Source organism: Glossina fuscipes, unplaced genomic scaffold (genome assembly GCF_014805625.2).
Source record: "Glossina fuscipes isolate IAEA_lab_2018 unplaced genomic scaffold, Yale_Gfus_2 150, whole genome shotgun sequence".
NCBI lineage: Eukaryota > Metazoa > Arthropoda > Insecta > Diptera > Glossinidae > Glossina > Glossina fuscipes.
Window position 1 is genome coordinate 1,952,013 of NW_023998493.1, and position 15,155 is coordinate 1,967,167.

Consider the following 15,155-nt stretch of genomic DNA (forward strand, 5'->3'; position numbering starts at 1 on the left):
AGGCGTTGTTACTATATTATCTGTTTTATTTGATAAACAGGCCACCATTTGGTTCAAAGTAAGCGACCGTTTGTTCTGGAAACAACCATCAAACCGAATGCTTTCGACTTTCCTGGTCATACGCATAGATCGTCTTTCGTCACCTGTTACGGTCTTACGTGCGCCTTTTGAAACGCCGCCATTGTGTTTCTTAAGCATTTTTTGCACCATTCTGTACGAGCATATTTTAAAAGTTTGTAAAATTTTGGGAAATCAAAAAAAAAAACCTGTTGCACGGTTAAGTGATCATATTATATATTATGCATTTTAATGGAACTAATCTGTAAGCTTGTCTCAATCGCTGAGTATGTTGGGTGCTAACATTGCATTTTGCACGGCGTCCACGTTTCCTGGTATACATAGTGTTACCAAGGCAAGAAATATATGTAGTGACCTTCGTATTATATATCTCGATCATTAGTACGAAATCGACATTTGTTCAGTTATGACTTTCGAAGTTTCCGACTCCTTATGAATTCCTTTTTCGAAAAGAGCCACTTTATAATAAACGCAATGGTTTCTGATATGCTTATGACCAAGACTATCATGCAGTGGCATTGCTGAGTTGATGGACTACTATTCGAAATGCTTTCGCAGTCAAACGGTACATAAGTGAGATTTATCGAATAAAAGGATGGACAAGGTAATTTCCATAGGTTGGCAGAGCTCAAAATTGTTATAGTCTGATTAAAAGAATTTCTTTAATACGTACGTCCTAAAATCTTCAACTTGTACCAGACGGTCACGTATTTGCAAAATTTGGAAAGCAAACAATATATACAAAATTAGATTTCAGAAAACTTGGAGCCCCTCTAATTGTGTACTTAGAAGAAAAGATATATAAAGTGTACTTCTCTGGCGCAAGCAAAATAATGGAAAATTGAATTTCAGCAAAAAAACGATAAAACAAAGACAATGATCTCTTATTTGAAGTTTAACGACATGTTTTCGCCCTAGAGTGTGAATAAGTCCGGCGAAATCAGAATTTATTGCAAACTATTTGCTTTTCGCAAAGTAGATAACAATTCTACTTTTATATTACATATCTATGTACATAAATAATACAAATATATATATATATATATATATATATTTATAATATAAATATATATAATATAAATACACAATTACTCCGCATGGATAACACAGTTGCACGCAAAACTTTACTTGAGTGACAACCATTCTGGTTTATTCATTTTGCTTTCTTTAGTTCTTACTAATTAACCTTTGCTAATGTAATTGAGTAACAAAGCCTGTTACTCTGACTTGGTAATTGTGTCCACGATAACGTGAACAACCAATTGCAATTCAATTCAGTCTCTTACTTCTTAGATAATTTTTGCTAGTGTAGTGAGTAACCGAGGCCGGGATAAAGACCGGGACTTTTTTACACAAGCGCACGTATAATTTGAACTGTTAATTGGGCCCAGGACAGCGCGACGTGCAAAACTTTGGGAGGATTTCTAAAATGTACATTATTGCTAGCCAGCACCAGTAAAGCACGCGCCTATACTAATACGACCTTGCCGTATCAACATTCCTCGCGGTCTAAAAATTATGAGTTCTCATTTTTTTTTTATATCTTCAGCACCACGAAAATATAAGTAATTGCAGGGATAATTCCAGGTGTTCTTTGCAAGAAAAATTATTGTTTAAGAACACCTTTCATTTGCTGTTGGATGCGGTTGCTGTTAGTTCAGCAATGTAGATTTTCTTTTAGAATTGCTCAAAAGAATAATTAAATAGAAAATAAAACACGTGCGTGGTAGAGAAAAGAAACCAGCAAGGCAAGCGTATGATGCGTGACGGTTTTTTTGCCCGAAACCATTAAAATTGCCGTAAAGCACTGTTCTAGATACCGTTCCGAAGAATTAACGAAAATTATTGCTCTAGACACCGTTTTGCCAAATTACCGTAAGCTATTGTTCTAGATGCCGTTTTGAAGAATCTACTAAATGTTTAATCGGCAATGATCGGATATATTGTTCAGCGTACAGTCGCTTCAGTTTGCTCAAGGAATTTATACTTCAGATCGAAGCGTAATCCGCTTTGCAGGAAACAGACAATCACCAAAGTTCTGAAATAGCAATAGGGAATATTCCTCAGACCGAAGGATGATTGACAGTCCATTTTGCAGGAAGTAGCCAATCGTTAAAGTACTGAAGCATAATATGTGTTACTTACCTTTCTGCTTGATTGTCGCTATACAATAAAAGAATGATCTTTCGTCGCGTGCTGCTTTTAAATCTGTCGACTCATCACACTTGCTATTCCGCTAACACAGGTCTAAGAGAGAAATGACAGTTGGTGTTGTCAAAGAGATTTAGAAAAATTTCCATGACGCCAGCAACACAAACCGGTCCTTAATACCTAAAGCGTTCTGTACGTGTATGTATAACGGGTTTATTGTTTAATAAGCAAATATGGAGACAGACCTTAATAATCCTAGCATGTGAATATAGATAATATGAACATGTGAATAATAGATAATTTGTAAGATGAATATAGGAAGGAATCAATATGTATAAATATGATATATGAAACAATATGTGAGTATATATATATGATGTATATGAGAACGTTAGTAACAAATATTGAAAGTAGACTGATATTTATATGAGGTATGTAAGCATAAGTAAGTATAAGTACATACAATTAAATGCTGTGAGGTGAGTTTAAAGCGCATATAAAAAGAAATTCAATCAAGTATATACAAATCTAAGTAAAAGTAAGAGTAAAAGTAAATATTATAGTTTAATAAGTAAGCAGTCGCTTGCTTACAATGCAAAGTGTTCTAAACAATTAGAAACGGGTAACATTTAGTTTTAATGTTTAGCTACCCTTTTCCGTTTATTAAATAATAGGAACTAAGTAAATCCAACCACACACAATAACTCTACACTCCTTATAGTGCCATTAAGAAACTTATATTCAGCGGGAGCCGAATTTCGCACACCCACCACTATGCTTTTCGCGTTCTACTCTCCAAGTTCTTTTATTTGATACTCACATCGCTGGTATTATTAAGAGAAAATTAACCCATCATGTTGCGGTGTTTACCATACTCTTTTTAGAATTAAACCATTTTTGGACAGATAATATATTTTCATTTAAGGAATGTACGAAATAGTTTTAAGCATCCCGTCTTGTTTGCGTTGTGATAAATAAGCAGAAAATCAGAAAATGTGAATAAAATAAAATTTTATTAATTGTAACTTTGTATGGGCATGGCTGATTTTTTCCATTTTTGCAGGTAAAGAGGAAAATTTCAGGTCTAAAACGTTTATTAGTAACGAACAAAAACACAACACAAACTTTTGCTAAGAAAAACGGAGTTGCGTTCATTTTATGGTCTAGCGCAGGCTTCCGCTGTGACTAATTCAGCCCATTTCCAATACCAATCTGAGTGCAATGTTTATACCGAATTTGAAGTCCAAATCTTCATTTTTCGACCAGAGGAGTGCCAACAACAACCGCCACACAGACACACGGACGGACATACATGGCTAAATAAATCCAGAATTTCACGGTGATCAAGGATACATATACTTTATAGGGTCTCCGAAGCTTTTTTTTTGGTGTTACATCCACTATGAAAAAGAAACAGAATGAGTATAATTCTATCTTTGAGTGGTGGGTATACAAATGAAGTAATTCTATCTATATTAATAGAATAATAATAAAAACAAATATAAAACATCACGTTTAAAATATAACAACCAATATGCAACAACAAATAGTTCTTAAATATCAGCTCATGATAGGTAGGTTAAAGAATAAAGCCCATAGCTTGTAATTAGTGGATGAAGCGAACGAACGTATCATATATTACGCTTTTGTATAAATGCTACTGCAGGGTATGGTAACAATAGCGACGTCATTATACACGCATGAAACGATTTCGCTGATTGAATTCCCATTAACCCTCATACTGTTTGGGGAAAACAACGCAACAATACAATATGTCGACAACAAAACAAAACGACGTTGACATTGTTCATCGCATAAGTAAAAATGTTTTCTTTTTTTGTTAATAGAAACCTCATATACTTGGAAATATTTAGCTTATATTTAGCGAATAGAAACCTCATATACTTGAAAATATTTAGCTTATATAAAACCAAGGAATGGTAAAATAAAAGAAAAGAAGCACTGCAGGGAAGTCTTTTCGATTGTTTTATTACCAAGAGATTGTACAGAAGTGATCCATAGAGAAATGTGGTAAGTTTAAACAACTATATGACCACGAAGTGCATTTTATATACATGCTGAATTTCTGTGGCAGGTGTCCTTAAAGGCAAGTTGTCAGTCTATTCATAAATAGATTAAGTATTCAAAGGGAAAAGTGAAAAAGTGACCATAGGAAAGTACACAGAAATTAGTAAAATTTGGATAAACAAACCACTGCAAACTTAAGAAAAGTCTCCAGCGATTCTGTTTTTTAACATCGGTTAACACTGGACACAGCTCCAGAGAAAAGAAATTATTTCTAAAATAACTTAATTGAAGAAGCGCGATAAAACACCTCAATACGCGTGTTTGAGCTCAGAAAGGCACTGGCAAAGTAGTTGGAAGTTTTTGTCTGAGGTTTTTGCTGTTTCTTGGCGCTTAATCAATTCTGGATGAATATCGTCACGATTAGGATGATTTATTTGCCAATCTATTGGCTGCAAATAAGCTTTAAATCCAGCGAGTTTCAAAATTTAGCTTTCGAAAAGCGATTTGCTGGTCACTCGTCGTTAGAAGCAGGGCGTACGAAAATGGCATCCAAAGCGACTACAGCTATTTTCTGGTACAACAATGAAATCTTAAATCTAATAATCTTCAGTGCCCAAATTGCGGCTAGTAGGCCCTTTAAGTTTGGATATTAGAACCCGGTTGCATAGGAAATTAGGCGAATGTTTTATTCGAGAAAATTATAAAGCTGCCTCGAATACTGCTGAAGGCCAATCCTATTTATCTGACTTAATATTTTTCTGAGATTTAAAGCATCAGCGATTAAAAAACAAATTTATAAAAGTGAATTTTTGGTTTGTTTCTAAAGACCAATCGCAACCAGTTGGTATCCAAATAAAAATTATTCCGCTCTGCATAAAGTATGTAACGCCAGCGTAAAATAGTGTGTTCCACTCCGCTTAACACAAGAGAGACAGTGAAAACAAGTAAAAGGGTTTGAATTGGAAATTAAACACTCTACACCACTCCCCATATAATGCAATTTTCATGCAATTTATTTTCGTGATATATTGCTATGCTGTGACGGCTTGCAAGTTGACGAAAATAATTTGGTCACTTGGTGTTAAACCAAAAGCTGTAAGTTGTAAGACGCTGCTATTTTCGAGGCGAAACAGTGGAATATTTAATAGGCTCACATGGATTCATTTCTGAACCTAGATATCTTGTTTCATCATAAACTTCGATTCAATTTGCATGTTGAATACCCTATGAATAAAGATAAATAGATCAGTACTAGGCTTCATCACACTTGTCGAGGGAATTTGACTGCCCATATCTGACGAGAAATCTATACGTCAGCATAGTACGCCCTGCATTGGAATACGTCTCCGTCGTATGGTTACCTTCGCGTCGTTGCCCTGTGGATTCCAAAGAGCCTTTGTTTGTTGTCAGTTTCTGGTTTTTGTTTTAAAAAAATTGCGTTGAGATCCGAATCCCGCTACCTCCTCAAGAAAATAGGTTGCTGCTTATATCCTAGTAAAGATGATTAATGGTTCCGTTGGCTTGCCGTTTTTTCTAAACATGCCTGTCCGACAAGAAATTTTCTCTTTATAAAAATTAGCCAATGCAGGTTACATTATTAGATTTTTGAACCACTTAAGGTTCTCTGTAGCAATCTAAATGAAGTTTATAACCTAATTTCCGTAATGGACCTCGTTGCTTCCATTAAGATCACTATTCTTACTGCCCATGCACTGCTGACGTCTTGTCTGTAGTTAATAGTTAAATCGTATTATTCGGCATCCTAATAACGAGATTGCTGAGTAATTGATAGACGCGTTCGTTACTTTCTTGTATGTTTGTATTAAGTATCTGTTATTTTAGCACTTTTTCTACTCAAACTGTAGTTAGATTAAGCCTTCGAATGTACGAATTGCGCAATTCAGCTCAAGCTTTGCTGTAACTAAAGTCTACATTTATGAAATTAAATTAACTAAATAAATTAAATTAAAAAAGTCGTCGGATGTAGTGCAAAACGTTGACTGACGTGGTCCACATTCAGCAAATTAAATTTGCTTCTGGAAGATTTTATTACTGTCCATCTATTCTCGTCTTCTCTCGGCGCTTATGAGTATACTCTGATCACATCGATTTGTAATAGGGTTCAGTTGTAGGCTTAAACACATCACTGCACTAAATTTCGTGAAAACATATGAAAAAACTGACCTGGAGGCTGAAAACAAAAACAGGCTGATAGACATCAGATAGCGGGACAAAGAGACAGAGATTTAGGAAAGAGTTTTGAATCGATCCGTATAGTACAAGGTACCTCTGACTTAATTTCTCTCTTTTACCATATGTGGAGTAGAGTAAAAAAATATATATATTTAAGATTGATATGAAAAGATACAAAATTTGTCAAGGCAAAGTATAAGATGAGAACTTACTGTGGCGTGCACTAGAATCGCAACGTAATGCACTATAGCGAGGAATCAAATAACAAAGAATGTTATAGACTAAGCCAGCTTATAGTTTAGGATATCACATAAGAGTATTGATTTGTGTAGTGTAAATGGATGTACACAAGTACAGGGGAAGGCGTGATGTAGGGTTTAAGAATAGCATAAAATAGTGAAAGAAACATAAGAAAAGATAAAAGAGCAAGAAGGTAGAAGACGCATAATATGTAATGACAAAGCATTAAATGGAGCTACGCAGAAAAATATACAACATTGTTACAAATGATAATTAGACCATATTTTAAGAAAGTTTTGTTTTAAGGATCTAGAACAGTATGGAGAAAACAGCATGTCCTACAATTATATTCAATTCAAAAATGTTAATAGTATTTTATAGAAAACTAAATAAAAAAGTTTTTTAAATAAACTTTTATATAAGCAAGTTAAAAAGTGAAAAATAAATTTCATTTTTATGCGTTTTTAAGGTGTAAGAGATCAATACTTTCTAAACTTTCCAAGCATTTTGTTCCATTGTGTGGCCATGTCGCGAGGTCTCTCATATTTGATTTAGATACATACGTCGAGGGGATTGTGAAGGAAAAAGACGATTAATGACGTTGTGGATTAAAGAAACCAATTTTGTTTCGAGTCATGTTCCAGAAACCACTGAGGTAGCATTCATTTATAGGCATGACATACCAATGCATTCACAAGCTTTGCAATAGAGTTTTCGAAACGATCAAGAAAGAGCAATGTCGACCATTTATCTGTGTCTTGTGTTTCTGCTCACAAATTTCCACGGGCGCTATCGAATATATATGTATACGTGTTTTTCAAAGATTTTTGAACACAAGGAAGAAGAGGGCAATTTTTTGTTTATATATATTTATATTTATGTTTTTCAACATCTACACACTTCTCCTGGCAATGTTTTCATACCTTTATCGCACCAAACTGGTACCTGGACTTTATCTGGGCAAAATAGTTAACGGCGATGCAGTGATCGCCCGATGGCGACTAACGATTGTGATTAAGCAGTTCTAACTGTAATTCACAATTTTTCGTATTAGGTATCGAAACGAACGAAATTTTAGTTTCCATAAATATGATCGTTTTTCCGTTATTTCAACCTTCATATCATCGAGTAATGGGAGGTAAAAAGCTTATTCTTTTTTAAGATAATCGATGGGTACGCTAGAAAACAGTCGCTTTCACTTTCCCTTTGCTATGCCCAAAGCTTGATTCAGTATGTGACCAATACGTTCTTGCAACATATCCATGAGCTCTGCCATCTCTCTAACCTTAAGTCGACGATCGTCCACCACCAGTAAGGCTCTTGAGCTGAAGCTTTGCTCTGCGAACATAGTTTTTGAAACTTAATCTCACTTAAACTGTTAAGATCATGTTTCTATTCAGCTACTCAAACTTTCACCACAATAAATGCAGAGTTTGCGTATGCAGCGTCTAACTTCGATTTGATTTTCTTCTTAACTATATTTGGTTTTTTTCTACCATTTTTTGTCTATCCCTCTCTCGTTGAAAATCACATAATGAAACCCGAAATTTTCGGTGAAAGTGTAAAAAAGTTTTTGCATTATATTTAACTTATGCACAAGTGGGCACACATACATAAATATGTACATATATATGTAGACATGTCGGTGTGAATGTGCTCACCCCACGTCTATAGAGAGCATGAAAAGGACTTACTTTCCAAATTCTGCTTATAACCGATTGTTATTTGAAAATTGATTGCTGACAAAAGTTCTTTTTATACGTGAGTGGGTGGCTGTGTATATGTAGCTGTGTTAACTCATGTGGGCGACCTAAAGTATAACAATAACAACGTAATAATATGAATGAAGAATAGAATATGATTTTGTAATACTTCATACACAAGGAAAGAAAAGTTTTCAACTTGTCATGCGAAAATTTATATTTTTAGTCTAAGGAAAAAAAAAAAACAAATGATATATGAAAAACTTTAACAAGAACAGAAAAAGAGATACAGAGTATAACACAAGTGCTGAAATTGAAGAATAACGCTTGCATTTTTTACACTAAAAAATTTAAAATAACAATAATTTTCAGATTAAACTGAAGACAAAAACTTTGGGAAATTACACAGTTTTGAATACCAAATAAGAAACAAAAAAAAAAAAAAACAAAATCACACAATTAATAAGAAATATTTTTTTTGTTTGGGTTTAATTCGCACAATTTTCCTTCTTGAAGCCCTCGGCTCTTTAAAGGTACAGTGCTAACGGTTCATGTACGAATCTGGATCAAGCTTTTAAATATCATTACGTAAACTTAAAATCAAACGAAGAGTAAAGTTAGGTTGAACATCCTCGAGTCGTTTTCCCCCAAAAATCATAAGTTTCCGAACTGATAGTAGATACTTTGCTCGAACCATATCAATCCCATCCTAAGGTTCCAATCCCAAATAGGGGTCTTAGCAAACAAAAATTTGACGTTTTGAACTTTGACATTTTCAAGAGTATCAGATGGTGCTACTATTGAAATTACCAGTCAATGCCTCCGCCATAATCTACGTTTTTGAACTAAGAAAAAAATATGTTGCTTGTGTTCAATATTTCTGAACTCAATGTAAATTCTCCTTTCTTTTCTCGAAAAGAAAACGTACATTTTCCTTTTTCAAAAAAATTCTTCTATTGCACGTAGATTTATTTGTTATTTTCTTTTCCTCGAACTAAAGTATGGTATTTACAGTTGTTAAGTACATATAAGAATTCGTCCCTGATAAATTTATTTTCATTAGAGAAACTTACTCAACCGAATATTACCATTAATTAAGTAACTTACTACTTTTAAGTGCATTAGCTTATCAAGCTTCTTTAATATGCAATCGAGTGTGAGTGGGTTTATCTAAATGGATAAAAGTATTTCTAAATACATGGAAGCAAAGTTATTTATTGCTAACTATTATTCACGTTGATTTACCAGTGAATGAACAAACACTTGTTGCTTTTCGATTGAACTATATATGTGAAAGTAAGCGCAAACGCTAGGAAGAGTCATGCGCTGTGAAAGTTATTATTATTCTTTTCTATGATCTACAATAAAACAAAGAACGATTTAGAAAGTGTTCTTAACTTTTTGCATTACGATGTACAAAATAAAAACTTTAGCAACTTATTCGCTAAAGTGATTAATCCTTTTATTTCATTTATTATTAAATTAAATAAACTTCCAACGGCAAAGTACAGGCTTAAAAATTTTTTCAATTTATATTATGCTCCATGGGCGCCAAGTTGAAAATGAAAAAGTAAGAAAATTAAATGCTCATTACCCAAAAAAAGGCAAAAGAAGTAAAAGAAAAAAATCCTCATGCTCTATAATATGGAGCGGGTTCAGCTGATTCCTTTTATTCTCAAAATAAAAGTTTTTCTTGTAGAGAAATGTTGGCGTTGTAGGGGTGTCCTTTCAAAAGTTTAGGTCAAATCCAAATTCTCTTATAAATTTTTAGGCGATATTTTCGTTTTCGATAACGGGAGGACAGGCGGACATATTTAGATGCTGGCCAGGAATTTGTATACTTCATGCTGTTTTGGAGCTTGTTTCTGCGCGTTGTAAAGCTATTGAAAAAAATAATTAAATTTTGGTACACTGTTACATTGGGTAGGCGTGGTCAATTTTTTCTATTTTTGTCAGCAGATGCTACAGTATCGCCTGCAGAATATGCGTTCAAATTTTCGTATTTATTTGCTATAGTTTATGAGTAATAAAGCAAAATAGGCAAAAAAATAATTTCCCATTCCCTTTCCCAAACAGAAGTGTTCTCAGTTTACTGTGTGCCGTGAACGTGTCCTTCGATCGATTTGGCCCATTTTCAAAAGCAACCTCCGTGCAAGAACTTTGAATGTTTCTACTAAACTAAAGTCAATAGCTCTATTTTTGCGGCCAGCAGAATGTTTACAAGAGACATTACGCGGACGGACAAACATCCAGAAACAGACGGACATGCTTAAATCGATTCAGAATTTAATACTGACCAACAATATATGCACTTTATAGAGTCGTAGAAAATTCTTTTCTTTTGTGGGTTGCAAACATTTTAACATAATGAATATACCCCTCATCCTTATGTGACGGGCATAAAAAATGCCCTTATCAATGATTTGCTCCCTTTGCTGCCTTTGCCTTTTGCTATTTTTTTAACTTCTTTCATATATTATTCATTTCGCTGTCCAGATTCGGGAACTCTCTTTTAGTAACGTATGTAAAACAGAACAGCCATCTACGGCACCATATGTTTAGTAGAATGTTTATCATTTTACACAATAGATCGTTTAAAAACTGCTGAACGCGTTGAAACAGTAAAAACTTATTACAAAAATACTGATTCTGCAATAGGTACATCTCTTGCATTGCTGGTAGATTATATTATCGCTGATCTCAGCTCATTGCAGGCGAAACTGTGAAGAAATTGGGAGAAACTGTGCGTGTAACAGAATTGTTAATCTCTACATATCATCGAAAAGCATCTGAAAATGCTGATATTGTTATTGAAAGCGTCGAAGAAGATACAAACGTACTTGTTACACAGCGCCCACAGCATTTGGGGCTGTCTTAGCTTACACTGAGGCCTATTGATCATGAATTGCGTACAAGATACGTTGATTGGTTGCTCGCACAACAGTGTCTTTCTTCGATGAGGCTTATTTTTCGCTAGGTGGATACATCAACAAGCAAAATTGTTGCATCTGTGGCAGTGAAAATCCACAAGTAACTGACGAAAAATCGAAAAGCCTAATGCGTAATTTTGTAAAAATGACGAGGGTCAATTAGCAGATTTTTTATGTAAAGTTGAACAAATGGATGTTGACGATATGTGGGTTGAACACAACGGTGCTACAAGTCACGCGACACGTTCCGTTTTGGGCGAAGAATTTCCCAACGTCCAATTTTACGCTTACGTCGTATGAGTTGGCCACAAAGATCGGCAGCTCTCTCCCCACTAGACTTTTTTTTGTAGGTAGGATACGTAAAAGATCGACTACATGCGAACAATCCTCAAACTTTTCACGCTTTGAAAAAAATATCCGCCAAGTTATGGCTGAACTATTGCTCTCTGTATGCAAACAAGTTATCGAAAATCGATCAGAAGTTTGTCTTATTTATGGTTATTTTCCCAGCCACAAAAAGGATAGCCCTTTGTGATGGTTATGGATTTTTTTTGAGGAGCATTAACGTATTTTTCTGCTTCTATTAATGCATTTTCAATAACTTTTTTTATTAAGGAGAGATTATCGCTTTCTGCCAATGAAACCGCACATCGTAAATATCAAATCCGATGATAATTACATATTGTGGATCAGGATGGAATTTATTTTTTGACGGGTCTTGTTTTTAGAAATTTGATTTTCCCGCTAACTATATCGTATATAGCTTGGCTTCCTTACAATTTTCCCATTTCTAATCCTTCATAATTTCAATTTTCAAAAGTTTCGCTTTAATAATAGTTAAATACAAAGTACAATAAAATGTAATTCAGAAAATACGATGAAATGGAATTTGGTTTGCAAAGTTTTATATGGCGAACGTTTAAAAGCAATTTCACTGCAAAATTAGTGGAGGAAATGATTATCCTATTCGGTTTGCGTGGGTTGTGTGTCACAGTAAATAAAAAATTCGGGGAACGTAAATTATCACATGATGAAAGAACGGAAGGGTGAAAAACTTACCGTTGCACTCTCTTATAGTGTTTCAAATTAATAAATGCACGGAGAAGTTTGGTGACAAAAGAAACTTTTTTGTTGGGTTGAAAACTTACAAAAATTTATTTTAACAAATGACAAATATTTTCTAAATTAAAAATTTCTATCTAAAATGACGCATTCACTGCATACCGAAATATATTTCAAGAAAAAAAAAAACCAATAGTTTCGCGCTTGCATAAGTGGGTGGGCGGATTGCGCGCCGCGCTAGCTCATCGGGTTTTTATCAAGTGGACAAAAGGAGCTGAGTTTACTTACGCTTTGGCTTTGGCTGATTCTTCTGATGCCTTGTGGCGAGGAATTATATCTCGTTTCTAACATTATGAACTTTTACCGATGAAGGGGATCGTAAGTGGATTAATAGAATATTGAGTGTGTGCTTAAATAACATGCAGTTGAATTTCAATGACTTGAATACAATACTTTATTATTTTTGAGTGTCTTTTTACTTTTAGTTTGGCAGCCAAATTCTGAACAATAATTTTTTATATCTTTTTTTTGACACTTTTCACAAACATATATGAATAAACACAATCAAACGCAAAATAAAGTATCATATTATGTTGGTAAAGGTACAACGTCAATAGCCCCTACAGACAGCCTTGTTTCCGTCAGATTTCATAAAGCAATTTTTAGCGCAGAAATTCTTCGTCTTTATATATACCCAATATAATTTTTTTATTGTTAAAAACAGCGATGATAGCGGTTTTTTTAAACCAGACCTACACCACAAAAGGGGGAAAAATACCAGATCAAGGAAAAGAACGAAGAGGAAAAAATTTCTCCTTTTTAGAGTTTGGTTAATTATTTATGGCATCTTGGGCTTTTGCGGATTCTGTCCTGAAAATTTTTAGTTGTTATTTTAACTTTTGCTTGCAAATGTTAGCCAATTATAAAAAATTATTCACGAGCACGCGTTATGCGTTTTACGCACAATTATAATTCCTTTTTCTCTTTTTTTTGAGATCTATATTATGGTACTTATTACAACAAAGGCTAGGTTTGGAAAAAACACTGCCGATCATGAGGCACACTAAACTCTTACTTTCTGTTAAACAATTTTTGGCAAATGTTTCTTAAATGCTTTGTAGCGGGCACACGTACATTTATACAAATAAATTATCTGCTGCAAAAAGTTTGGAGATTTATTGGCGCGGCACAAATGCACGTGCGTGGTTGTATTACTGGCTAAAAGTGTTTGCCAAAATAATCAGTTAAACATACAAATTGATGGTTGCCTAATGGTTAAAGTTGACAAATATTTAATGTTTGTATCATTATAATGGTTGTGCATTTATTTGTTAGAAGAGGAAATGAGGTAAAATTTTACAACACACACTAAATTTCTTTTATCTATTAAGTAATAATTGAGTCGGAAGCCAGTTGTAAAATATTTGAGGTCGTTTAAATGATGACAAAGGGAGGCTCACATTTTACTGTTTGGCAATTAATTGATTTTTTTTAATTTAATTGATTTGCATGGCGTTGGATATATACGCAAAAGCACCGATAGCTCTTGAGAAAAGAAGGTTAATATCCGCTTAATTTGACAGTTGTCATGATTGAGGATTATCTTGGGGTTCCTGTAAGTACATTTCTTCTAACTTTAGCGCTTTCCCTGGAATGTGCACTGTGATGAACAAAGTCTCGTTTTGCTCCTACACTATAGGCTAAGAGTACTCCTATGCGTCGTGTAAGATTACTTTTAGTACTTTTAGGATGTAACTCCGACACATTTAGGATGTTAATCGAAGATATGACAGATGCTTTCAAATGAGAGTAGGAAATTTTGCGACAGAGCCAATGTTTGCACAACAGTTGAGTAAATCGATGGCGCTCCTGAAAGGGTGTTACCTCATAATATAGTTGATAATAATATGAATATTGTTTCTGAAGGAATGGCTTATCCCATTGTTATCCCGACATAGTGAAAGATTAAGTGAATTGTACTTTCAGTCCGATATAATATATGATTCGTTGAATTATATAAAATAAAGTGAATTATAACGCGTTGATAGCAGCCAGCGGTAGCGTATAATACGAAAAAGCTAGAATTATTAAGATAGCAGACTGATGTGTCAGATGTCGTTAAAGCCTGTTACTTAGCCTCAGCAGATAAGAACAGTGAACAGTACTTAGTTACCTAACTACTTAACTGTTTAGTCCAGGAAAATTATATGTTATCGCATGCATTCTCTCATGCATTCGTTGAGTGCTAGCCTAGCATAAATAGACGGACACATAAATTCTTATGATTATGATTAAGACTCAATTGGTGACTTATTATCTGTCCAAGCCGGACGTTGACCCTTATGACGACACCCAAAAAATCAAGCGTACCGTAAGTAAGCTCAAAAGATACCAATTTGTGTGGAATTTTGTGTCTTCCAAAAAAATGTGAACGTAGCGATTTTCAATACGGAAAAACGGATGTTTTCTCACACTAATAACAACAAACATTAAAGTCGGGTGAAGCCGACCCTTAAATACCCATTTTCCTTAGTACATCCGTTTCAAATTTATCGCAATTATTTATAATACTGAAATAATATTTTTTGAACTCCTCCAACGCTTTCAAATGGAACGTTATATATATAGAGAGTGGGTGCGAAATCGCTCCCATGCAATCTATAATCTATAGTGTTCAGTCTTGGGGAAAAAGACGTCAGTTCATCAAATTTCGTGAAAATATCTCAAAATTCCCGACTTGAACGCATGGATAGATATAAGATAGGTAGAC

At 34.3% G+C, this 15,155-nt stretch overlaps 1 protein-coding gene across 1 annotated transcript in view; it reads right to left on the reverse strand.

Moving 5' to 3' along the window:
- The window catches only part of LOC119641488, a 28,690-nt gene extending 26,689 nt beyond the window's left edge, over positions 1 to 2,001 (reverse strand). The window contains exon 1 of the mRNA XM_038040204.1: positions 1,953 to 2,001. The gene's annotated coding sequence lies outside the window, so the exon portion shown is untranslated. The remainder of the gene's footprint in view (positions 1 to 1,952) is intronic.
- Positions 2,002 to 15,155: the final 13,154 nt, after the last annotated feature.